Source organism: Cannabis sativa, chromosome 1, assembly GCF_029168945.1.
Source record: "Cannabis sativa cultivar Pink pepper isolate KNU-18-1 chromosome 1, ASM2916894v1, whole genome shotgun sequence".
NCBI lineage: Eukaryota > Viridiplantae > Streptophyta > Magnoliopsida > Rosales > Cannabaceae > Cannabis > Cannabis sativa.
The window spans coordinates 4665447-4693334 of record NC_083601.1 but is presented as its reverse complement, the minus strand read 5'-3'; the positions used below and the strand labels follow the sequence as shown (position 1 = coordinate 4693334).

Sequence of the window (27888 nt, the reverse complement as noted above, 5' to 3'; positions counted from 1 at the left end):
GTTATTTTTTGTTGTATTTTAATATTATTTTTATGTAGTTTTCTTGTTGTTTTTGTATTACTTCTATGAAAAATCGTAAAAATGTAAAAAAAAAATCTTTAAACGTAAATTTGTAATTTTTTTACAAAAAATAGTGTCTTATGTAATTATCCCAAAAATAATTATGATAAATTAAGGAATACCTCTTTTTTGTATTCATTAATAAAAAATACTCTCATATTGTATTTTATTAAAATCTACCCACTTTTGTGAGTGGGTTGCCTAATATACCCTTACCTTCCACTTAAATTCAGCACATAATTTACATTAACATAATGGGTATAATGGGGATATCATTTATAAAAGTGGGTATATCTTAAAGAATATGAAAATATAGGTAAAAATTAAAACATAAATAAAGTAAAGTGGGTATACAATACAATTTTCTCAAAATAATTAATATCATATGTAGGGTCGGCCTTAGCCATAAGCGGGCTAGACCCGCGCCTAGGGCCCACTCATTTTAGGGGCCCGAATAAAAAAATATATCTTTTAAAAAATATATGTTTTTTAATAATTTTAAAAAATATTATATATCTTTATAGTAAGAGTCCAATTTTTTTTTTTTTGCCTAAGATCCATATCCATTTCAACTCAGGGTCGGCCCTGATCATATGTATGCTCGTATAGTCTTCAACACTATTATATATTTACTAATAAATAAGTTAGAAGAAAAATGAAAAAAAAAAAAAGCAATAAAATTGAAAAAAAAAAAAAACAGGAGAAAAAAAGATGATAAAAAAATATAAAAAAGACTAAAAAAAATATTTTAAAAACAGAGTAAAAAATTTTAAGAAAAAGGGAAAAAAATTGAGGTTTAAAAGAAAAATAATAAAACCATTAATAATTGGTACAAATAAAACATGACGCACAACTCTAAACATGACAAAAAAAAATACAAATTACTATGATAATCTTATTTAGTTTGAGAAAATATATAAAAACAAGGATTATAAGAAAACTTCACTTAAGCGGTGCATAACAAATAAAAAAACTTAAAAAATTATGTATAATTGAAAAAAAAATTTAAAATTATAATTAAAGTGATTAAGGATATGTACATATTAAGAGCATCTTTAATGGAGAGCTAAAAATGCCGCGTATATACATATTTCAAGTCATATTTATAAAAATAAACTCTAATGGTGGTCCAAATTTAACACATGCTAAAAGACGTGTCAAATTTAGCACAAAATATAGCATGTGCTAAATTTAATACCATAATAAATATTACTTTTTATTTACTCTTTGTCACTTACTAATGTAATTAATTATTTTTTACATTTTATTTATTTATTTAATAGAATTTTTATATCATTTAGTAAAAATTTAATACTTTGTTGATCTTTTTTAGAGATAATTACATTTGGCACTATTTTTGTAAAAAAAATTACATTTTAAGTTAAAATATTTTTTTTTACATTTTTACAGTTTTCTATAAAAACAACAAGAAAACTAGATAAAAATAACATCAAAACAACAACAAAAAATAACATACAAATAACAAAAAATCAAAAACAAATTAACAATAGTACAACATAAAAAGACCGTATTTTCTATAAATAAAATCAAAAAAATCGTAAAAATGTTAAAAATTCCGCGAAACCGTATTTTTATAATTTTTTATTATTTTTGTGTATTTATGAAATAATCTCATTTTTTTTACACATTTCTATCAAAAGAGAGTTAATTTTATCCTAAATGCATTGAAGAACTGTTATAAAATTTAAGCCAAACATAATTTGACTCATTTGTTAACTCAAAATATACGCTATCTATTAGAAATGATAAGAAAAATACCACAGAAAGCGTTAAACACCATAAATGGTAGCATACCGTTATTGGTATATTTTATTATTAGTTCTCAAAAAATTATAATTTAGTGAATAATATTAAAAACTACTAACTAATTATTAAGTGTCATTTTTGTATAATGTTAGACATCTCAAGGTGCCAAATAATAATCTTTTATTTATAATAATAAAAAATACATACTATAAGAATATTTTTATTTTAGGAAATATATTTCTATTTGAGGAAATAAATTTCTATTTAAGGAAATAAAATAAATAATTGATTTTCTGATAAATGAATATTTTATATTCATTGAATCTAGACAAAATCAATTATGTAATATTCTATATATGGTCAGATTTCTATATTCATTACCTGATTTGATTTCCTGAATTAATTGTCAAAATATTCTGACAATTAATATGTCGCAGATACTGATGGAGTATCTCACCTATAAATATAGGGTCTCGGTCCCCGAGCTTCTCACTCATTCTGTTCATAACAACAAATTCCATCTAAAGAGAGTTGAGAGAGCGAGGAAGCCCGATTACCCACATCAATTAGTTTCCTTTGCAGATCAAAGCTTATGTGGGTTTGAAGCTCAAGAATCAATGGCTGGAGGTATTTCGATCTTATATTCATATAGTGTATATGTTTATTTATTCCGCATGTTATATACACATACATATGTTTCAGTTTATACAAATAAATGTCTAACAGTTGGTATCAGAGCGGATTATATATCTCTGCCTTGATTTATTTTGAGTTTTATATATATATATATACATATACATTTACGGGGTTCTTCATTTATAATATAAATTATATATATTTAATATATATACTTTCATATTATATAATCCCGATTATATATATACATTAATACTCAATTCTTTTTTATACATATATATATTCATATTCATATTCATCTTCATATATATATACATATATATATATTTATATTCATATACATCTTCATATATAAATATATATATACGTATATGACCGGTTCTTAATTTATATATATTTTATATATATTCATATTCATATAATTCCGATCATACATATACATTTTAATTCAATCTACGTATATACATATATATATATTCATATTTTAATTTTGTTTATATATATTATATATATACGTAAGTATTGTTGTATATATATACGTATATATATATTTTGTATATACTTTTATTGCATGAAATTGTATGTAATACTCTCTTCCATACATTAATGATGATTTTATGCAGTATATATTGTATACGAGTATATATATACATGAAAGTTTTATGCTTCGGTCCGTATTTTTTCCGTTTTCATTTTTGGTATTTATTTTGAATTCTATATGCATTACTATATTCATAAGATATTATAGATCGATTTTGTGCATCAAAATAATTTTAATACCTTAAAATCTGAAAACTTTACTAGAAAAATCCATTCGGACCCGAGAACGCCTTTTGAAATTAAAGTATACATTTTGCGTGTTTTCAATGCTTGAAATCAATATAGATCTCTTAATTTTTTCATTTAGATCATTTTAGAATTGATTTCATGATTTTTGGAAGTTTAAGGAAAATTTATTATGTCGTTTTTCAGGGCAGATTTTTTTTAAAAAAAAAGGAAAATTAAGAAAAATTTAAGAAAATTCCGAAATTTTATTATTTTGATTTATTTTTGGAATTTTATTTTATTTTCTTATTTTGTTTATTTAGTCAATTAAATTACATTTGTTTAAACTTTCCATTCTTATTTAATATATTTCTTCATATATTATATGTTATTTAGTAATAAATTATTATGGAAAGTTTTTAATTTGGTAAATTAATTACATGTTAATTACAATAATTGTGATATTTTAAGAATGTGAATATTTAATTATTCTACAATTAAGTGCGCAATTATTATATTTATTTACCAGTTAAGTAATTTATTGATTAAATTAATTGATAATCTGCCATTAAGTATATTTTTTAATTTTGCATTTAATTCATTTCATATAATTAATTATACTAATTTGTATATTTACCTTATTTATACAAATTAATTATTAGTGCAAATATTTAAGATATTATATGGTCATAAATGCATAATTAATTATATATTATGGAATTAAGCATTTAATTTATTATCATACAATAATTGTATTAATTTGTATTTATTTGACAAATTTATGTTTAATGCAATTAATTTAGATTTGTATGATTTAAATGCTATACATAAATTCCTTTTATAGTGCTAGATATATTTAGAAATATTCAAACATTAAGATAGGTTGAATATTTTATATAACACATTAAGTTTCATAAAACTTCATAAAATTATTCATAAAATATTCATAAAACTTCCTAAAATGAATAAAATGTAAGTAATTTTGTGGTTTGACATAAGAAAACATGAATTTGGGACAAATGCTCATATCTAGAACAGTTTTTAATGATCTTCGGACGACCACACTAGGAGCATTAATCTCAGTGATTGTCTACTATGTTAATAACGAAATTACTTTTAGGTAGAGCCCAATACCTAATGTCAAAGTCTTCCGATTCTTTAGCTGATTGTACGTACAGGGAATCTACAATCCCTGCTACGATTATGGATGTAATCCATCGTGATATTTAATAAAGTTTGCGAATTTTATTCAAAAAAAAAAAAACACTAATATTGTGAATTCTATGGCAATACGTGACATCTTCCGCAGCAGTACCAAGCGGCAAGGAATCCCTTGCTATTGAAGAATGGATTCCCACAAAATGACAAAAAAGAAAGACTTGTTTTTGTCTTTTTATAATTTTTTTTACCATTTCTTTATACTTTTTTTTTTTCAACATTTGTGTTATATTTTCCTTACTAAATTTGTTTCACATTTTTTACAATTATTTTGTATAATTTTGTTCTTTTACAATTTTTTTACAATAATTTATGTGCGTTTTTTTTTTGTTACCTTTTGTAGTACTTGACACCCAAAAATAATATGTCATTATTTATGGTATTTAACACCTCTCTTAGTATTTTTTTTTATGAATGACAATTTTTTTACAATGTGGATTTTTTTAATGATCTTAATTCTTTTTTATTATGAAAGATTTTTTTTATATATAATTTTTTGTACAATATTTTTTCTGGTGAAGTATGTGTTAGACATTTATTTGTATAAACTGAAACATATGTATGTGTATATAACATGCGGAATAAATAAACATATACACTATATGAATATAAGATCGAAATACCTCCAGCCATTGATTCTTGAGCTTCAAACCCACATAAGCTTTGATCTGCAAAGGAAACTAGTTGATGTGGGTAATCGGGCTTCCTCACTCTCTCAACTCTCTTTAGATAGAATTTGCTGTTATGAACAGAATGAGTGAGGAGCTCGGGGACCGAGACCCTATATTTATAGGTGAGATACTCCATCAGTATCTGCGCCATATTAATTGTCAGAATATTTTGACAATTAATTCAGGAAATCAAATCAGGTAATGAATATAGAAATCTGACCATATATAGAATATTACATAATTGATTTTGTCTATATTCAATGAATATAAAATATTCATTTATCAGAAAATCAATTATTTATTTTATTTCCTTAAATAGAAATTTATTTCCTCAAATAGAAATATATTTCCTAAAATAAAAATATTCTTATATTCTACCACTTGGTCAGCATTTAAACTAAAACATTCAAATCCAAACGTTCCTCATTATATAATAAACATACGAATCATAGCGACATGTCCTCATTATAAGTCGAGTATTATCTTCCATGTATTACAATATATTTATTATATAACAATGTACTTAATGTGGCAATGTACTTAAGTGAATAAACCCTAACCCTTATGTTTATTCAGGTCCTCTTACGATAATTTTCTCAGATGAAATTAAGGTGCACATAAATATGAAAAAATATCGAAATTAGAGTTTCATTGAATAATTTTTGGTTGCACAAATATAAAAAACTGCATATAGGTTAACTGAATCCCATATTTACTTTATGATCCTTGAATTTGTGTTACGGCATGCCTTTAGTCAAGGATGTGCGATCACCCAATTCAGTTTGCGTGATTAATGACCACTTATCACGCTTTTTTATGGCTAAATACTTAATGTTGATATGCTAGCTTCGACCAGTACTCTTATAGTTATTAGCCATAAATATTGTAGCTAAATTTATCGCAAAATTTTCTTAATGGCCTAATGAAACTGTAATTCTGAACTCTAGGCCTACTATGAAACTCTATAATACATCATACGAGATGTATCCTCAAAACAATAAATGAATCTGACTTCTATAGTGGAAATAACAATCAAGATTCTCTACAATATAACTTACTGGTAATCTTAAGGACGTAATAAAATATTGATTTATGTGAATCAATACAACCAGTGAAGTATGTTAGAATCTAATTGGTTAACTATATTTCCAGATGGTCAATTCATCTTAAAATATGTATGAATATAATTTTTAGTATCTTAAAGATACCTCATCACTTTATATGAAAAATAAAGTGGTCTTAACTTTAGTTATTCTGATACTACTTAACGATCCTAAAACAAATGTAATGCAAAGTCTTATTCAGACTCTTAGGCATACATTAGGCTTCTAAAATAGAAGCAAATGAATGTTCTTAATTTATTCTCACTCCAGATCATTTTTCAGATGCTGGTTCGAGTTGAATTTATCACACTTAAAGATAAAAGTTATATCTGATGAATAATACATAATTTTATTTAATCAGAGATGTTGTGGCTACTCTCTAATTAATTTAAATTATATATATTATTTATATTCCTTATCTCAAAATAATAATTTAAGATATGAATGATTTCAACTTATATAGAAAACTTTTATCATCATTTGCAAGTAACATATTGTCGACGTATAAAACAAATATTACTCCCACTAACTTTCTGGTATATAATTATTTCCATAATTCTCTTTTCAAACCTAAAGGAAAAGATGATATAATACCAATTTGTGAGATGTTTGTTTTAATCTATAGGTAGACACTTTAAGCTTGCATATGTTCACCACTATTAGAGGAAAATCTTTATGGCAGTCTATATACCTTCTCCTCTAGTTCACTATTTAGAATTGATTAATGAATTAAAACAAGCAACAAATGCCAAGGTCTATAATAGAATCTTTTATAAAAACAATTGAGAATGTAAATCTCCTTTGTTATTGATTCTTAGTTCAAAATGAACTTCTTAGCAATGAATATTCTTTTATATCTTTATGTTTCTCAATGTTGCCTAATGAATATTATTGGTAAAAAAACCTATGCTTAATTAATGTTCTCCACCCCATTAGGCAACTTTACTAAAGATAAACTTTATTGCTATTTAAGATATTCATTTCTTCGTTCATGACATATTGTACTAAAACTTCAATTCTTTATCATTCTATAATTTAATTTGTGTCTCAAATTAATATTGTAGTTGAACTCTTATTGTACAAAATGTGATCACTAGAATACATTGATCTTACTGTTATTTTAGAAATTGTAAGCAATTACTAAATAACATAACTTATTAGAATTTTACCAATGACTTGTATATTATTAATGATTAGTTATGAATACTCAATAACCATTAATCTTAAGGGTTGTTGTGAATCATAGTTAATCTAACACTTGAGGTGGAAGTTTGAGAAAATATGAATGATCTTTCTCGAAAACTAGGTTCTTAGATTGATCACTCCCACTGATCAAGTCAATTCTTAATTCCACAATTCTAGTGTTGTGAGATGGATAATAAAATATGTAACCCTTAAATCTTATAGCTTTTCAAATGAAATATGCTCATTTATGGTTTAGGGCCCAGATCTTTTCTTTGACAATTGTACTCTAACTATATATTGGTATTTATAAAATGTGTACATGTCATCAAGTCGGTTTTCAACCTTATCACAACTCAAAATATGTTTGAGAAACAACTTTGGTGTTAGAACACGATTCGATATATACACCCCATTGTTGAGTATCAATAGACAAAGATTTAGGAAAGATTAGAGCTTGCTATGTAGGCTCCACCCCATGTCCAAAAAATGCTTAGTTTCTTAAATCTGTTACACACTATAATTTGGGTGTACCAAGCATATGTATCGGGCAATGAACCCATGCTTTTAAAGAAACTTTACAAATAGACTGGAAGTTTATCCATACTCACGAATTTTAATGTAGTATTCTCTATTTTATATTTGATCTCACTATCTTAATATGCAAAATGCACCATTTCTCTACTTAAGATTTAAATGTCTTTGAAACATATAAATCTATACTTTTGTAGAAAAATTATTTATGTGAGTAATCGTTAAAAAGGAGATGCAAAATTTGAGTCCATGTCTTCAAAATTAATTGACTTGTATGATTTCTAATATGATAGAATTCTAGTATGCACCGATTTTGACTTGTTGGAATACATATTCTTAATGAAATTCACACAAGTTCTAAATAAAGTTAGTAAAATCAAGTGTAATGAAGATCCCCACCATTTACTAACATTTATTCTATTTATGGAGATATGTTCCATAATTTTTGGTGCTATAATGTAGAAGAATTCTTATTAATAACACATTTCTTATTGTCAGATTGAACTTGCATATCTTTATGAGTGACATCATTTGTAGTAAAGACCTCTAAATGTGTCTAAATCAAGTTTCAATAGAATCTTGGAACATAAAGGTCTTTGCCAATTTTAAAACAAAGCCACTACTATATTGCTTGTTCCTTAAACTTCTAAATATGAGAACTTATCTTGTCTGTGGATAAGATTTGCTCACAGTTATTGACTTTCTTAGGTTTATTTGTAAACCTTGCAAGAAATTATGAATGTGGAATAACAATCTAAAATAATCCACTATGTGTTAATAATCACATTAACTATATTAGAATGAATTCATACACAATAAATTAAAATTTATTGGTGATAATAAAGTGTGAATTATTTTTCTTAATTATACAGTAAAAACTGTACATTTTAGATTAAGTTATCAGAATAAATTTTGGAAATTTCTACTCGTGTGGAAGAAATTTATGAATAGTGATGTAATAAAATTACATTTATAGTTTTGAGGTTTAAATGAATCATGTTTTTACCAATGAATAAACATGCTTAAATATGAAATCTTATTAAACAAAAATTGCCTGTGGGCTAAATTTTTAATTTAATAAGATTAGATTTAGATGTAGATTATGATAGATTTACACAATTTATAAAAAAACTTAAAGTTTAATATTTCTATCTCAATGAAAGGTATGAAATACTTAATTATTTATAAATGTTTCAAAATTTTATACTTTTTGATAAAATTATTAAATTAAATCTACATAATTCCCTGTGGGATAAATTAAGAGAATTTAATTTAACATATTAATTATGTAAAAATAATAAAATCCCTATAGGGTAAGATTATTATGTTCACATAATTCATGTCCATTATGTGATCTTAATCCACTTAATATATATAATTTTATATAATTAAGGATGCTGTGGCTACTCCCTAATTATTTAAAATTATGTGGTTCACTAGACACCAAAGTATAAACTGAAGATTAAAATTTTACTAAATCCAAAATTGCCCGTGGGCTAAATTTTAAATTTAATAAAATTAGATGAACTTTATGATAGATTTAATTAAACAATTAGTTTAGAAAAATGAAGGTTTATTATCTATCTTTAATTAAATTTGTGATAACACTATTAAATTAAATCCCCATAACTCCCTGTGGGGTAAATTAAGAGAATTTAATTTAACATATTATCCTAATTAATTATACAAATATAATAAAATCCCTGTGGGGTAAAATTATTATACCTATATAATTAATTACAAGTTATGTCCATTAAGGTGAATTTTAATTAATATATAATTTTATACAAATAAGGATGCTGTGGCTACTCCCTAATTATATAAAATTATATTTTCACTTTGACATTAGGTATTGGGCTCTACCTAAAAGTAATTTCGTTATTAACATAGTAGACAATCACTGAGATTAATGCTCCTAGTGTGGTATTACCTTAGAGCATTTCCAATGGAGAGCTATAAATGTGGTATATTACTATTTTTTAGAATATTTTGGTAAAACTTAACTCCAATAGTGATGCAAAATGTGTGCCAAATATGACCCAAGCTAAAAATTGTGCTACATTTGGCACAAAAGATAGCATGGGCTAAATTTTAACCTCACAATAAATATCATCTTTTTTAATTACCTATTTGCCACTTATTAATACTATTTATTGACTTTGAATAAGATATATGTATAAGATATTAAAATAATATAAATAAAATTAATTATTTTGTATATTTTTAATGAGTATTAATGGTAATATTAACTTTTATAGCTAATTTGCACTTTATGCATTGGAGCACAAATATAAAAAGAGAAATTTACACTCAATGTCAGATTTTAAAATTCTTCACTTAAATATGACACTTTTAGGTTTGACCAATTTATATAGTATTTTTTTTTAGGTATGTTTATGGTATTTAATATGCCATATATATGTAAATTAGGTTTTTAAAGTCCACGTTTAATGTTTTGGTTTGTTTTTAGGCAGTTTTATAGGGTAATGGAGTTGTTTTATTTTATTTTATTGTGTTTTGTCTTTTTTTTATTATAAATTTTACTTTTGAATATAAAAACCAGTTTCGTGATGAAGAAACTAGTTTCTTAATGAAAAGCTAGTTTCCTGATGAAGAAATTTGTTTCTTAATGAAAAAAACCAGTATTTTAATGAAGAAATCAGTTTCTTAATGAAGAAACCGGTTTCTTGATGAAGAAACTAATTTTTTGATGAAAAAATCAGTTTCTTGATGAAAGATCTTTGGTGATCGATTTTAATCGCATGAGAAACTAAGCAATTTGAATCGCAGGAGAAATAAAAAAATCTTGTGTGGCTGGAGAGAGTAGCTTAATTTTTGTGTTTTTTCGAGCACCTATCACTTTTTTTTATTATAAATTTTATTTTTATATAATCAAAACTAGTTTGTTGATGAAAAAATTTGTTTCTTGATAAAAAAACCAGTTTCTTGATGAAAGAATTTTGGTGATTGATTTTGATCGCATGAGAAACTAAGCAATTTGAATCGCACGAGAGAAAAAAAAATCTTGTATGGCTGGAGAGAGTGTGATCTTATTTTGAAAAATTAATTATCTTTTTTAATGTTTTTTATAGCATTTTCTATTTAAATACTTATATATTTAGTTAGTTTGGTTATAAAATGTCATATTTAATGGCATTAATTTTGCATGTCATATATATCCAAAATTCTATTTATTTTCTCATATTTTTGTAAATATCCTATATAATAAAGAAATTTTTACACCAAAAATACAAAATACCAATTTTATTACATATATACAACAACACTACATCAACATTTTTACCTTCTCTTTTAATTTTATTACACATATACCACTTGCACATCAAATCCATGCACCTATCAACCATCAATCAACTCTCAATCACTTCCCTTTCTTTTTTTTCTTTTTTTTTCATTTGATTTTTTATTTCTATTCATTTTTTTTGAATCAGATCAAGTAAAATCTATGCACCTATCAACCATCAATCAACTCTCAATCACTTCCCTTTCTTTTTTTTCTTTTGTTTTCATTTGATTTTTTACTCTATTCATTTTTTTTTGAATCAGATCAAGTAACCTCCATTGTTGAACCATAACTCCCCACGATTCCTCAACAATTTTTTCCCTCTCATTTTTGTTCTTCAAAAGTTTTTCAACTCCCACTAAACCAATCCCATAACTGTTTTGCCTCTTTCCTTTTGTTTTCAATCTCTATTTAAAATGATTGTGACCCGTTCATCCTCATCTCCTTCCCCTGTTCATAAAAAAAAATCCAAAATGGGTTTGAAATCACTAGCTAATAAAGCTAAGGGAAAACGTCCTATTATTTGAGGAGGAAGATTCTGATTTTGCTCATCCATTAACGAAGCGTGGGAGACCTCATCCTAAGAAGAAAACAAAGCTCGGTGTGTAAGAAAAAATGACTGAAGACGTTTCTGGAAAAAAAGCTAATGTTGGTGCTGATGTTCGAACCAAGATTTATATTTGGTTTCTTTTTGGTTTTCTCCAATTTTTGAAATTTTTTCATATTCAACTTTTGTGGGTTTTGTGTTTATTGATTTCTCATTTTGCAATAGTTTTTTCATAGTTTTTTAATAGTGTAAACAACTTCTGTATGTATTTTTTTTATATGTTTTTTATCTAGTTGTTTCCTGTCCATTTTTATATCATCAATGGGTAACAATGAGATTTATTATGGATGTTGATTTTTAAAGAGTTTTTCATGTATTTTAGTTTGTATACAGCTGTTTTATAGTTTTATTATAGTTTTGCTACTTGCATATGTTATTTCATTATAAAACTAATATGCAACTATTTGCACAAAACTTACTATGTATAACTACTATTTCTTAGTCCCCGTCAAATTAAATTCCTGCATAATATATAAACTATCATAAAATGATAATGCAACTATAAGGCAACCAAAACAAAAAATAAACACACTTATACGTAAGTGGTTGTACCTTAATTCGATTTTACTCTTCTTATTGTGTTTTTTTTAAAAAAAATATACTTATATTGGAAACTAGTAATCAATCCAAATGTAACTGTATATAACGTAGATGTATTATTCATGAGGTTTTTTTTTTAAATTTTCACATCATACATTGTTTTGGATTTGGTGGGAGCTCCAGATCTGTTTGTTACAGATCTACATTTCATGAATCTGGATTTCGATATTAGGGGTGAGTTGTTTTGATCGAATAAAACAAAAAATAAATGTGTAATTTCAGTTTCTTCACAGTTTTTCTGATTTTTTTTTTATTTTCTGTTTAGATCATTGCAGGTCTTCTTTTCCAGTTGATTTCGCTAGAATTAATGGTTGTATTTTCCTCGTTTTGGTTTCATTTTGATTGTTTTGCGGTTTTGAAACGATCGAGGTATGTTCATCTTCAACGTTCGCTCTGTACAGCTGAATGCTTAGTGCATGTGGTATTTTTGTAAATATTTGTATGTGGACTGTATAAATATTTAATAGGCCGGCCCATAGTATTTTTTGTAAATTTTTTTTTTGTATTTTTTTGTTTTTTTCCTTATAAAAAATAAGTCAAATATAATTTTAAGATATATTTTAAGTTAAATTTAATTCAAAATATATACTATTTATATGTATTTCATTGGATACAGGGACGGACCCAAGTGTATTAGTTTGGGGGCTATAGCCCCCACTAACAAAAATATTATCTTTTAAAAAATTAAATGTAATTTTTTAAATTTGATAATTATAGATCAAAATCGTAGAAAAAGCACCCATAAAATTAAATAAATCTAGTAAGAATGATTATAATGTAGGTATAAATATTTTTGAATGATAAATAAGCTCCCATAAAGTAAAAATTTTGGGTCCGTCACTGATTGGATATGATCCTATATCAATAACTCTATTTCATAGCCTTGTTGTTCCAAATTGAGGACTAAATATAAAAGAAAGTAGCTACTGGTCACTAGTCAGTGTGATTATAACAGTGTAAATGTCCTAATAAATGATGGATGCACCACATATCATTTATTTATTTTTAATGGTAAATCACATCATTATGCATTTATCTAAACTCATTATTAATATATGAGCCTGAACCCCTCCCTCAATCATATCTTCTACTTTTTGTTATTTATTAACTTATTAAATTAAATTAATAAAAATGTATACACTTTTCTTCTATATTTTTTCGAAATGAATTCCCCTACTATTTATTAAGATATGTTATTATTATTGGTTTTATGCAAAAGTGGCGCATGCAAAATTACAAGGAAAACCAAAGTGAAATGAAACATATCATTATTACAATTTTTCTCACATGCATAAAAATGGTAGGAAAAGAATATGTGTTATGATGTGAAAGTGAGCTGATTGGGTGGGACACCGTACAAAAATAATAATATTAATATATTATTTTTCTTTTTTTTTTTTTGAGAAAAATAAAATATTTTTTTTTTTAAAAAGCAAAAAGCTAAAGAGATCCAACAATCTTTACAAACATGATAAATTAAAATAAAGGCTAAATATCATTTTAAACTTTGTGTTTTGCAAAAGTTACAGATTGAACCCTCTATTTTATTAAATGACAAAATAGATTCTGTACTTTCTAAAATGGTAAAAATAGGACCCCGATTTTAATTTTTGGTAATTTTTTTTTTTAATATAACCAACTTAAAGACAATTCCTAACACGAACAAATATAAAAAATATAAAAAGTTTTGTCATAACACATTTAGATCGAATTTTTATAAAATTTTATTTTAACAAAAAAATCAGTTCAGAGTCTTATTTGTACTATTTTGAAAAATATAGAATCCATTTTATTATTTAATAAAACAAAAGATCCAATTAATAACTTTTACAAAATACAAAATTCAAAATGATATTTATCCTAAAATAAATTAAAAAACTCGGTCACCGAATACCAAAATCATCTAAAAAACTCTAAAAAAGACTAAAAAAGTATTAATATATTATTGAATTGCACTGAAGTCATGTCATGTGCAAATAACATTCAGTTGGAATTTTGTTAAATAGATGTGTACACAAATTAATTGGGGTGATGTTTTTGTTGAAATAAAGTGTTCTTTTTTATTTATTAGTAAATTAATAAAAAAATTATATTTGCTTAAAATAAAAGTTCGAACAAGAATGTTTGCAAAACAATTTTTTTCCTCTAAAAAAATAACAACTAACCTAATATGGTTAGTTAATATTAATAAGCTGTTAATTTTATAGGTAAAATATAATAAAAACAGAAGAACAAGAACAAAAAAATAGACAAATAAATCTTAATTCGTTTGGCCATATTTCTGAATTTATTTTCTTTACAAAAACTCTTTCAACTTATTTAGGTTGGTAATAAATGAGGGAGAGGCAATGGAAGCTGTGGTTTCTCATTTAAAACCATAAAAATGTAAGAGGAATTTGCATGAGTAATAGACCAAACCTAATCTATATACTCCAAAAGTCTCCAACAAACCTATTCTATATTTTTGGGCATTGGAAGCAACATCATTCTGGTATAACCTAACTAGAAATTTGTTTGATTGGAGGCATAAAAAATTGTTTATTTTGTACTATTTGTGCTTCATATTCTTCTCCTTTTCGTCCTTTAATTTTGCTTAAAGCCTACATTAATATATATAAATATATATATATATATATATATTTATATATTTATATAAAAGCTGGTGTGGTAGTAGTTGATATATTTTATTGGGAAAGTTTTATTATAAAAATTATTGATTGAATTTCTATTTTATTAAATGATAAATTAGATTATGAATTTTTGTTAATAAGTACTCAATTTTTAAAAATTGTGGCATTAATACTCAAAATTACACTTTTATATTGTACCGCTGGTACCCACTAAACAGAATTATTATTAAGGACACGTGTACTGTCTTGATAATTGCTCTTTTTTTCTTCACCTAATTAATTAAGTGAATACATAAAATTAATTTAAATAAAAATAAACAAATTAATAATATTTTTAAATATATATGATAAAAAAAAACTTAAATCAGTAAATCTAATCTCACTTGACTTGGCCACCCACCCACCCACGCACTCCTCCACCATCTCACCACCACATAAAAATCGATCAAACCATTTGCACCACCAAAAAGGAGAAGAAACCCAATTGCAACATTCCTCTCCCTAAACCCATTGTACCTGTGTAATCGAACCTTAAATCTAATCCTTTCCAGCGATAATAAGTGATGAGCAGCTTGAAAGGGAAATTGTCATTTACAAGTCGAAGGAAAAGGAAAGTGGAAGAAAGAGGTGGCATGGTGCAGAAAAAGGAGTTTGTCTTCTTTTTCTTCTAAAATAGAGGCTTTGGAGGGACTCTGATTTGCACTAATTCATTTATGTTGATATTTGAGATTTTATGCTGTAATTTCAGGTTGAGAGATGTGTGATTTCTTTGAATGGGTGGACATGGAATGTTGTGTGAGGTTATTATGGTTGGTATTCCTTCGATTCATGATGAAAGAGATCAAACAACAATCAAAGATAAAGATGAACAAAGAACAGAGAGGAAGTAAAGAAAGCTAGAGAAAGTGAATCAAAGGGAGTCATTGTATTATTGTTATTTAGTTACAAAGTACAAAGTGACTTATATAGATCACAAGAGAGAAAGAAAGACTCAACTGATTTAACAGAAAACAGTTGAGAATCACCACTCTGCACTAACTGAAATAACAAACATAACAGAACAGGAAAAGACTCCCTAATACATCCCCGCAAACTCATAATTGGAAGGACTGGAAATTGTGAGTTTATTTCGAAAACGAGGGAAGTTTTGGCTGGAGATGGACTTGGTAAGACCATCAGCAAGCTGATTAGGCGCTGACACATGTTTGACTGCAACTTGGTGGCGTAAAACCTTTTCCCGATCAAAATATAGATCTAATTCGATGTGCTTGGTTCGGGCGTGTAGCACGGGATTAGCAGCAAGAAGCACAGTGCTAAGATTGTCACACCAGACAACAGGGGTCTTTGACTGAGATAGATGAAGTTCAGTGAACAAGGATTGCAGCCATGTAATTTCGGAGACAACATTTGCTAGACTACGGTATTCTGCTTCTGTGCTAGATCGGGAAATGGTTTGTTGCTTTTTGCACTGCCATGTGATTAAATTTCCACCAAGAAATATGGCAAAACCGGAGGTAGAGCGTCGGTCATCTGGATCAGATGCCCAATCAGCATCACAGAATGCAATAAGATCAGTTGTATTAGTTCGATGGAGATGCAGCCCGTGATCAATAGTGCCACTTAGATACCTGAGAATGCGCTTAACGACTTGCCAATGTGACTGAAGCGGATTCTTCATAAATTGGCAAACTTTGTTGATACTAAAGGCCAGCTCAGGTCGAGTAATTAAGAGATATTGTAAAGCGCCAACAATTGACCTATATAGCTGTGGATCATCAAATGGTTCATGACCATAAGCAGACAGTTTTAAACCTGCAACCATAGGTGTGGGAAGAGGTTTAGCTTCATTCATTTTGGCCTTGGACAATAAATCCTTGATATACTTAGCTTGGGACAAGTGAAGACCCACTGGTGTGTAAAGAACTTGAATACCAAGGAAATAGTGTAGATTTCAAAGATCTTTAAGAGAGAACTTGGAATTCAGCAAGCTGATAATATTGGCAATGACTTGGGAGTTGTCACCCGTGATGACAATGTCATCAACATAGACTAATATAATTGTTGTGGATGATTTTGTGTGCTGAATGAACAGAGACCGGTCTTATTTGGAGGATGAAAAACCAAGATCAGTGAGGGTGGTGTTCAATTTCTCAAACCAAGCTCTAGGAGCTTGTTTGAGGCCATACAAGGCTTTGTTGAGTTTGCACACCAAATGAGGGGCATCGGGCAAGACAAAACTAGGGGGTTGTGTCATGTATACTTCCTCTTGCAAATCACCATTAAGAAATGCATTATTAACATCTAGTTGTTTGATATCCCAACCATTTGAGAGAGCCGAAGATAGAACAACACGAATAGTAACTAGTTTGACCACTGGGTTGAATGTTTCAGTGAAGTCAAACCCCGGTTGTTAATGAAACCCTTTTGCCACAAGTCTTGCTTTTAGTGTGGATACACTACCATCTGGATTCTCTTTAATTCTATACACCCATTTACACCCAATAGCCTCTCTCCCAGGGGGTAGAACCACATAAGTCCAAGTCTTGTTCTTCTTCAGAGCACACATTTCAGTGGACATAGCTCCATTCCATTGTGGACTTTGCATTGCTTGCTTTACACTAGTGGGCTCTTTTAGAGCCAAATAAGCTTTGGGCTTTCTGATTCCGGACTTGGAACGGTTCTGTATGTTGTGAGAGTTTGTAACAGCTGGGACAGTGGTATTTGGAGCAGTAGGTATGGCAGCTTCTGTGGTGAGGCCCCTGTTGTCATTACTGTCAGCTGTAATACTGGGAGGATTGACAATTTCATTAGTCCTTAAATTGGAAGGAGATGATATAGGAGCAGTGGCAAAATTTGGTGCTTCAGGTATTTGAATCTGAGGAGACTGAGCAGCAGTAGCAGTAGATGGCAAAGGAGTAGCAGATGTGTCACAGGTTGTTGGTATTGATTGTGGTGCCTGCAAAGAATTAGAAAGACTAGAGATAGCATTTGTATGAGGAAAATTAGATGCAGTATGGTGTGCTGTAACAGATGCGGAAGTTGGAATGGTTGGAGTTATAGCAGATGGATAAAATGAGGCAATTGTTTCTGTTGTAATTGGTTCATGCTGATGTGATGCATAAGGAAATTGAGACTCATGAAAGATTACATCTCTTGAGATGTAGACACGACCAGAGGTATCAAGAAATTTATATCCTTTATGAATGATGCTATATCCAATAAAGGTGCACGGGGTAGATCTAAATTGCATTTTGTGCTTGTTATAGGGCCTTATATTGGGATAGCAAGAACAACCAAAGGTTTTGAGGCTTGTGTACTCGGGTTCAATGTGAAATAGAGTATCAATGGGTGATTTATTGTTGAGAACAGGTATTGGAAGTCTATTGTGAATATAGACAGCGGTTCTAAAGGCCTCATCCCAAAATTTTAAGGGCATTGAAGCATGGGCAAGAAGAATTAGGCCATTTTCAATTATATGTCCGTGTTTGCGTTCAGCAAGACCATTTTGCTCATGGGTAGTAGGACATGGGTGTCTATGAATGATACCAGCCTCTTTTAGTGTGTTTGTGAATGACCTATACTCACCCCCCAATCGGTTTGCAGGACTTTTATTTTGGTACCAAGTTGTAACTCAGCTTCAGCTTTGAAATGCTGAAATGTTTTTAATGCTTCATCTTTGGTTTTAAGCATATATATCCAAGTAAATCTAGAATATGCATCGACAAAATGGATATAATACCTATAACCATTGAGAGATGGAGTGTGAGAGGGACCCCAAAGATCAGAAACAACTAATTGAAGTGGTGAAGTGTATGTAGTGCTAGAAGTCTTTGGAAAAGGAAATTTGTGTATTTTTCCCAAACAACATGCTTGACAAATAGAATTGTTATCTTTATTAGAACATTGTATATTGCATGATTGGTGTTATAGTGAGATTTCTCTCACCTAGAAACTCGAGACCAGACTCCCATCTAAAGGACACGTGTATTCAGATTTCCAATAAAAGCTGAATTGTCCATGAGAGACTCCTCAATGTTTTAACCTCGCCCAGGATAAAACCAGCGAGATACTGCGAGTACGACCTAAGTCGAATCGCATAACTTTAACTCACATTATACAGGATGGATCCAACCCGCATGTGTCAGGACATATGCGAGTATCCTCTCTATACTTCTGCGAAAGCATAGAGATCAACTCTCTATGATGTGATTTGGTCCCAACGATCCAATAGCCTTGATAAACCGATATAGACTCGCATGTCTAGGTTCTATCAGCTCGAAATGCGATGTAAAGCCCGCTTAGTTAATTTGGAAATTAGCACTTAATCATGATTATTTATGAAATTATTTATAGCTATTTAAATAATTTATTATACTGTTATTTATGGAATTCAGAAATGCATGGTTATGCTATTCAGTAGTTTTCATATTTTGCATTTTCGGTGCCCGGTATTTTGGAACTCGGCGTTTGGCTCAGTAGAAATCACAACTTAGCATGTTATTAGTTTGGGACGGGTTTTAGACATTGGAAATGTCGGGGATGGCCGGGAATTTAGAATGTCCCAAAAATACCTCCTTTAGTGATTTTTATGTGATTTTAGTATGGAGGGGCAAAATGGTCTTTTTACCCCAATGACTTTTAGCCTTTTTGTGAATTGATTATTTGATAAATAAATATTTATTTGAGTGTTACTTGGCTGAAATAATGTGATATATGCCTTAAACTCCTTTTTCTCTTAATTTCCACACTTAGTCAAAATTAGAAAGAAAATTTCAAAATTCACAGACTCAAAGCTCTCTCTCTCTTTCGGCCAAAGCTTGGGCTGCTAGGGCTGGGATTTTTTTTGCTCAAAGCTTGTGATTTTCATCTCCTCTTTGTGTAATCCTAGTCAAGGTTTGATCACTTGTAACTTCCCCTTTGTGTTTCTTGAGTTTTGAGAAAATTTGATGAAATGCATGCATGTATTGTGGCTGTTGTTATTGCTGTGTTTTAGTATTAATTTCTGGGTTGTAAGCATGTTAAATTGAGGTGATTTAAGCTGTTAGAAATGCATGTAGGCTACCTTGTTTCAAGTTTAGATTTTCTAGCTCAAAAATGTAAATTTTGAAGAAATTGTTGGGAATCTGTTGCTGTATTGTTGTTAATGTTTTTGTTTGTTTTTCAGAGATTATATTATGCTAGTTTAAGAGGTTTTAAGCTAGTTTGATTGCTTGTTAGGTGGTTTTGCTCAAGTTTGAGTTTAGAACTCAAAGCTTGAGCTCCAATGGCATTTTTTGTATCTGTGGTTTCTGGGTGGTTTTAATGCCTTGGATATGTTATTTGGGATGTATGGAGTAGGTCTGGAAAGTTTGAATCAATTTGGGGTTGAATTGGTTGAGATATGAATTTTTGAAATTCTGTCTGCGAGGAACCGGAATTCCGGTTGTGCATCCGGAATTCCGGATGGGCTTCGAAAATTCCCAGAACCGGAATTTCGGTTGGGCAACTGGTCTGCCGGTTGGGGAATTTTCAGAACCCGTGTTTTTCCTCGTTTTTATGTTTTAAGGGGTATTGCCATGCTTTTTATCGATAAGGAAACTTTTAGTTCCTAGTTTAAGTCCCCGGGAAGTGATTTAGCGTGTCACTTATAGTGTTGTGATTTTTATGGTTTAGGAGCCTCTAATCCGCCGCTCAGCTAAAAGTTCCAGTCAGGTTGACCGGCACACCTGAATTTGGAATCCAGGTAAGATTAGTATAACAGTATGCATATGTAGATTACATGTTTAGCGTGCATGTAGGAAGCCTGTTAGATTACATTAGTTATGTATGTTGGCTTCGAACCGTCCAACCCTGTCACGTCGGTACAGGCTGGAGTATGACCAGCAGCCGGAGTATGACCGGTTCGACCGATCAGGCTGACACTTGGTTGGTGGTTCCGTACTATTGACGTATCCCGTCGGTACAGGATGGAGTATGACCAGCAGCCGGAGTATGACCGGTTCGACCGATCAGGAGGATATAGTAACACGTCGGTACAGGCTGGAGTATGACCAGCAGCCGAAGTATGACCGGTTCGACCGATCAGGTTGTTATGTGTCAACAGTACCGTCCCTATGAACGTTCAGAACTCAGTACCATGTTGGACATGGCAGTAGTGGCTCAGTACCATGTTGGACATGGCAGTAGCGGGACTCAGTATCGTGTTGGACACGGCAGTTAGAATTATGTATGAGTATTATTATGCTTTTCTTACTGTGTCTGTCGACTCACAGTTCTACATTTATGTGTAGGTAAAGGCAAGGCTATAGCTGATGGACCGTGAGCGAGCTTGTGAAGATTGTACATGTCGGGGCGGTTAGGCCTGGAGCGTACGATCCTCGGGACAGCGAGGCTGATTTTGTAACTGGTCGTTAGACGACTTTTATTTTATGTATCAGTTAATCAGTTAAATCTTTTTGTAAATGATTTTATAATCGGGATCCCGAGTCTTTTGTAATATTATGTTATAAGTTTAATTAAAAAGCAAAATTTTAATTAATCACGTTTTTCCATAAACCTCGTTGATTAGCAACGAGCTGCACAGTATGTTTAAAAATCACGTAATACGCCTATGTTAGTTAGGGTGTTACATGCGATGTCTCCAAGAGGCAATTACCTAAGGGCGCAGACGTTCCAAACGTACTGATAACCCTGCGAGCTCAACAACGGAACATGAACAGTCAACTCGCAGATGCGGAAGACGCATACGTTGATGGACTTAGTAACTGTCGTTCATTTATTAATGTTAACGTTGCTTGGGTTTAATTATGGCAATTCAATATGTAAATAATGGATTAACAATGAATGTGATCCTTGTGTAACCGATTGGACACCTGCTTTGTATATAAAGAGGTGATCCACCATGAAATGGCACCGACGAATCCTTTGCTACAGTGGACTAAGCAGATCATAATTTGACTGAACCACTATAATTCTCTGTCTTACTATTATTTTCCAGTGTTTTGTTGATTGTTTTCCCATTCCCAGTCGAGTACTCGCCATTCTAGGTTGAATACTCGCACTCGTCATTACCCATAAAATTCTCTTTCATATTAATAAAATAATATAATTTGGTGTTGCGAAATTCACTCGACAACATTTGGCGCCGTCTGTGGGAATCGACTAAGATTTCATTCATTTCAAAGAACAATATCATCATGGCTGGAAATCACGCCAATGGAGCTAACAACGGGTCCATCAACATTGGGATGATGAACGTACCATTATCTGGAGCTGGAGCGCCACCTGTGGACGTCATTAACGGCGGAGTAGGGAGAAGCAATATCAGACCTCTCAACCTATTCCCAGAAACGACTGACCCTCAAGTTGGGGACGCATCCACGCCACCAGCAACCATGCATTTTCCCCCCGTCACTCCGGCGGTGGTATCCGAGGGAATGATCCAGCTCACCACTGATCAATATGCTGCGATTCAGGATCAACTGCGTGCACTGCAGGCCGAAGTAGATGGACAAAACCGAGCCCGACGCCCTCCTCGAGTTCCTGCTATTCGCACCGATAACCCTCAGGTAACGACTTCTAGACGTCATACTAACCGTGTACGCAGGGAACGAAGAACCAACCCTGAAGTCTGGACCTGAACCATCCAACGACGAGGGATCAATCCGCAAGGTATCCAAACCAAAGCACACAAGTTGATGAAGATACTGAACGCCGTAATCCTCGCAGCCGACCATCAAGAGACAACGACGCAGAGTCAGCCTCTTCGTCATCGCATGGTCGCACTCCAAGCAGGTACACAAGGTCCGGCTCTGTACAGACACAACAGGGAGGACGTTATCAGGTACACCGAGGTGATCTGCGTGATCATCTCAATGCAGTTTTCAGGGCACGCTCACGCGTCCCACATAATACTGAGACACTCCGTGATCCCCATGCGGACGATCAGGGTTGCCAATACTTATAATAACCCGCCTACCGCGCCGATCGCGACCACTGGGATTAATGTCCCAGCAAATCTTGCCGCAGTAGTTGCGAGTCCCGCAGTTGTAGCAGCCCCAGCTCCTGCGGCTGGAGGGATTGACCAAAGCATGCTTCTGCAGGCTTTGAAAATGCTCGAGCAGCAACGAAAGCCTATATATAAGTTGCATGGTACCTCGCCTTTCACTACAGAAGTGCGACAGGCTCAACTTCCAAAAGGGTTTCGTCTATCCGAACCCCTCAAATATAAAGGTACTTCTAACTCGATAGATTATCTTGAAAAATTTAATACCATAATAGAAGTGGATCAGGTACCGCAGCTCGCAAAGTGCCGCATTCTTGCGGCAACACTCGAGGAAAATGCCCATGATTGGTTCACCCAATTACCCGAGGCATCGATATCGACGTGGGAAACCTTCGTCGACTTATTCCTCACACATTTCCAGGCCACAATGACGTATAGGCCACCTTATACGACTTTGGCCAACATCAAACAAGAACCTGGTGAGTCTTTACAAGACTATTTTAAACGCTTTAATGCAGAAGTAACAAAGGTCGAGAAGGCTCCCGAGTCTTCGCTTGTTTGCATGCTGATAACAGGTATCTTGCCGAGCACCGACTTTTGGAAGGAGCTACAGGCTCGAAGGCCCGAATCCTTAGTTGAATTATTCGCCATGGCCGAACCTCACAAAAGAATCGAGAATTCTCTAGCGGAGTTAGTGTTGGGTTTTATGCCCTAAATAAAATTCATTTCACATAATCAGATTTACTTATTAATAAAGATCAGAAATAACATTTTATGTTGCATGGTTCACATGATTTATTTCATGATTATATGTGTATATAATGTATGAATTCTTTTTAAGTCCAGAACATATGAGTTGGTTAAAGATTATAGTGTTGTCAGCACAGTGGAATATAATCTTTATTATATGTTCAAAAGTAGATTCCCTGATTTGTCTGAACACTGGATTTAGACTGACATGGTATAATCAGCGATAGGTATTCTTACACCTTGGAAAAGTGTTATGTCCTTTCCAGGACATTGGCAAAGTTTACCAGTATCGGATGCATGGAGTATGCATTGGAATGGACCGATATTGAACTTTGAATTAGATTTTGAAACTTACCGTAAATATCTATTCAATTCAATATCATAAGTTGATCCTAGATCACATGATCGAAATCCTGATATGGTTAGGCTCAATTTCAAGAGTATTACTCGTGTTCTTTGATTTGTTAGTTAAGCCTACTTTTGGGTCAGGGTAATACGTACATTTTGGGAACACGATAATGCAATTGAGTGGGGGAGCGCTAACATAAATATGGAATCTATAGCTTCTATTTGGCAAATAGAAGTAAAGGATGATTTCCTTCGAGCTTAACCAAACGAAGATAAATGGTGGAGATCTCATTTCACTTAGGTGAAATATCATTTATACAAGGTTAAGTGTTTTAAGGATAAAATACATTGTAGGGTGTTACGGTAATTTAATCCTGTACAGTGTAAATCATCTATATAGAGGATCATTGATCACATTAGGGTTATAACAATGGATAACTGATGACGTGTCTATATCGTGGAACATATAGAGCGTTTATATATGACTGAGAGTGCAATTCCAAGTTCTAAGTGTGGATTCAATGAGGAATTAATAAGTTAGGGAATTTACTTGGTAAATTCGGTTCGACTTATTGGAAGCTCGGTTATATAGACCCATGGTCCCCATACTAGTTGAGGCCATACTGCTTGTAAGACTCAGTTAATTGATTTTAATTAATCAATTATAATTCTAAAAGTTAGACTATGTCTTCTTTATGAATTCTCACAGTTTAAGGATGAAATCGTAAAGAAAAGGGTTTCTAGGTTTAATTATTAATTAAGAGACTTTGTATGTCTAATTAATAATTATTTTAAATGACAATATTATTTAATAATCTATTTTAGTTATTAAATAATTAGTTTTGGCATTTAAATGATTAGAATTGGAAAAATGGCATTTTTGGAAAAATAGAAATAAAATTGAGGAAACTGCAAAATCCAAGTGAGGCCCATTTCCCTCTATGGCCGAGCACTCACTTTGTGTTTCCCAATTATTATTTTTATTTTTTAATTGTCATGTAATTGCTAATCAAAGCCTAGCTATAATAGGAAAGTGGTGGATCACACTAAATAAGGCAGTTGATTGATTACACAGTAATTAAGGAAACTGTTTTATTTGAAAAGTTGTGTTCTCCCTTCTCCCTATATATAGCAGCCCTTGTTCTCTTCTCTTGCACATCCTTTTATGAATCTTAAACCCACGAAATTCAAGAGAGAAAAAGAGAGAAAATTTCGAAATCCTTGTGAGATGAGTAGTGCCCACACACATCAAGTGGTATCTCAATCATAGTATGGAAGACTATGGAATTTCTGCATCAAAGAAGGAGAAAAGAAGATCCAGGTTCAAATCTTGGTGATGCTCTGCTACAGAAAGGAATCAAGGGCTAGAGATCTGAACGGAAGGAGTCATAATATTCCGCTGCACCCACTGTAAGGTTTTCTAACTTTATATGTGTTTATTTTCATTGTTTTAGAATTCATATTAGGTTGTTAATCCAACATACTTGTATGTAAATCTAGATCCTGGTAAAATAATTTCCAACAACTGGCACCAGAGCCATGGTAATGATTTACTTTCATGTAATATGAATTAAAACGATGATTGCATGTTTCTGTGTTGATTTGGATGGTTTCATGTTGGTTTATGTGCTTATGTGATGAATGTATGTGTTGTACGAAATTTTTCCATGAAATATATTTTTTCAATTTTTGAAAATATTTTATTTGGATTCCTTGTGAAAAATTAAGAAATTTTGTTTTTTACGGAACTCGATTCCGATAAAAATTGAGAAAGATATGAATTTTGGAAGATTGGAAATCATGGTTGCTGCATGCAGCCTTTCTTGGCAGTTCCCACAAATTGCGAATTTTTGAGGTTTTTTCCCAAAAAATCCAATTTTTTCATGGGATTGTTTCCCAAAATTCATTTTTCCTATTTTAAATATTTCTAAATTGAAATGTTTCCAATTTTAAATATTTTCAATTTGGAATTTTTCCAATTTTAAATATTTCTATTTTGGATTGTTTCCAATTTTTAAATATTTCCTATTATGGTCAGATTTAAAATTTTGTTAAGTTCTTTAATATTTACTTATTATTTAATTATAAGATTAGATATTTTGATATTTAAGATATTTTAAATTAAAAGATAACTTTGTCTTTTTATTTAAAATATTATATTAAAATTATCTTATATGGCAAATTAAATAATTAATAAATTTGAAATTAACATAGATATTTTTATAGATATACTTACCATAATATTTTCAAATTCAAAAATTTGTTATTTTGTTAAATATTTAATTATTTATAAATTATAAGTTTAAAAATGATATTTTTTCTATATATATCATTTTTTCCTTATTAGAAATTTATAAATCATATCTTAAATATTTAAATAACATAGATATTTTTGTAGAGATTTGAATATTGCTTAATTTGAGATATTTTGACATATAATTATGGTAATTATTATTTAACCAAATCTATTTTAAAATTGGTTTATTTTATTAAATTATAAGATCTGAAAGTGATATTGGAGATTCTTTCCTTTTAAATCATTGATCTTATTAGATATTTAATTTAATTTGATTCAAATAAACCTAGATATTTTAAAATTAGTTTCCTTTATTTGGTAATTTAAGAATAATAATTTAATTATATTAATATCTTGATTCACATCTGTTACATGGACAATGTTTGTTTGTTTATATTGTTTATTCAAAACTTTTTAACAAACCTATTATTTATCTGATCTAAATTGCTATGATTAACTTGTTGACAGATCATGATCCAATGATCTGATTTTAATCATAGTCCAATTGACGATAGATCTTATAAATAATTTGTAACAGGTAAATTTTGTACTTCTTTCATCTGTGTAAACCTAGTAACATGATAGGGTCCATCCAAATCATTTGACCTGTGTGAGCCTATATGTTTGCTTTTGGGCTTAGATACATATAGGGAGCCCATTTAAGTTTTTACTAAGTAAATGGACTAGGTTGCTAAAATAAATTTTGACATAAGGAAATTTATTTAGGTCCAATTAGATTTGGGCTTATTCAATGAATAACAATTATTTATTTTAAGGTTAAATTCCTCTCTTTTGGGCCTTGTGTGAGAGTTGGGGGCCATAGAAGTGGGTACGATATACTGAACCCAGCTCCCCCTCACAGGAACTACCCCAATTGTGAAGGCCCATTTGCCTTATTTAAATAATTGTATTAGGTTAATTATATTAGTCTAACCTAATTAAAATTGAATTAGCAACATAATTAACTTTTAAAATATATGAAATTTATTTTTCATGTAATATTTTAAAGTTAATTTTAGAAAAACACTTATTCAATGATATATTCTAGACAGTTATTTCTAGTGCTACTTATTATTTCTAATATTAAATAGGAAAATATCATTGATTGTGAAATTAATTGTTTCCTAATTAATTTTGGTACAATCTAAGTTTAGAATATTTTCCTAGTATTAAACTAGAATTAATAATTAAGTTTCCTCTTTACTTAATTATTTATTTCTTGAATTTAATACATTTAATTAAATTGAAAATTCAATATCTAAGTTGATTTTCATCATGATACTTAAATATTGATTGTTTTCATGTTATTTAATTAAAGTTGAAAATTATCTTAAGTTTGGAATCTTATTTCAGAATAACTTAAAGATTTTCAGAATATATTTTATTTTATTTTATTAATCATTTCCCAAAATTTCGAAATTGCATCACCTTTG

General features: G+C 30.3%; 1 long non-coding RNA gene across 1 annotated transcript in view; it reads left to right on the top strand.

Moving 5' to 3' along the window:
* The first annotated feature begins 15616 nt into the window (after positions 1-15616).
* LOC133039879 (uncharacterized) overlaps positions 15617-27888 on the top strand; it is a 28567-nt gene continuing 16295 nt past the window's right edge. The window contains exon 1 of the long non-coding RNA XR_009688826.1: positions 15617-15877. This is a non-coding gene — a long non-coding RNA (uncharacterized LOC133039879). The remainder of the gene's footprint in view (positions 15878-27888) is intronic.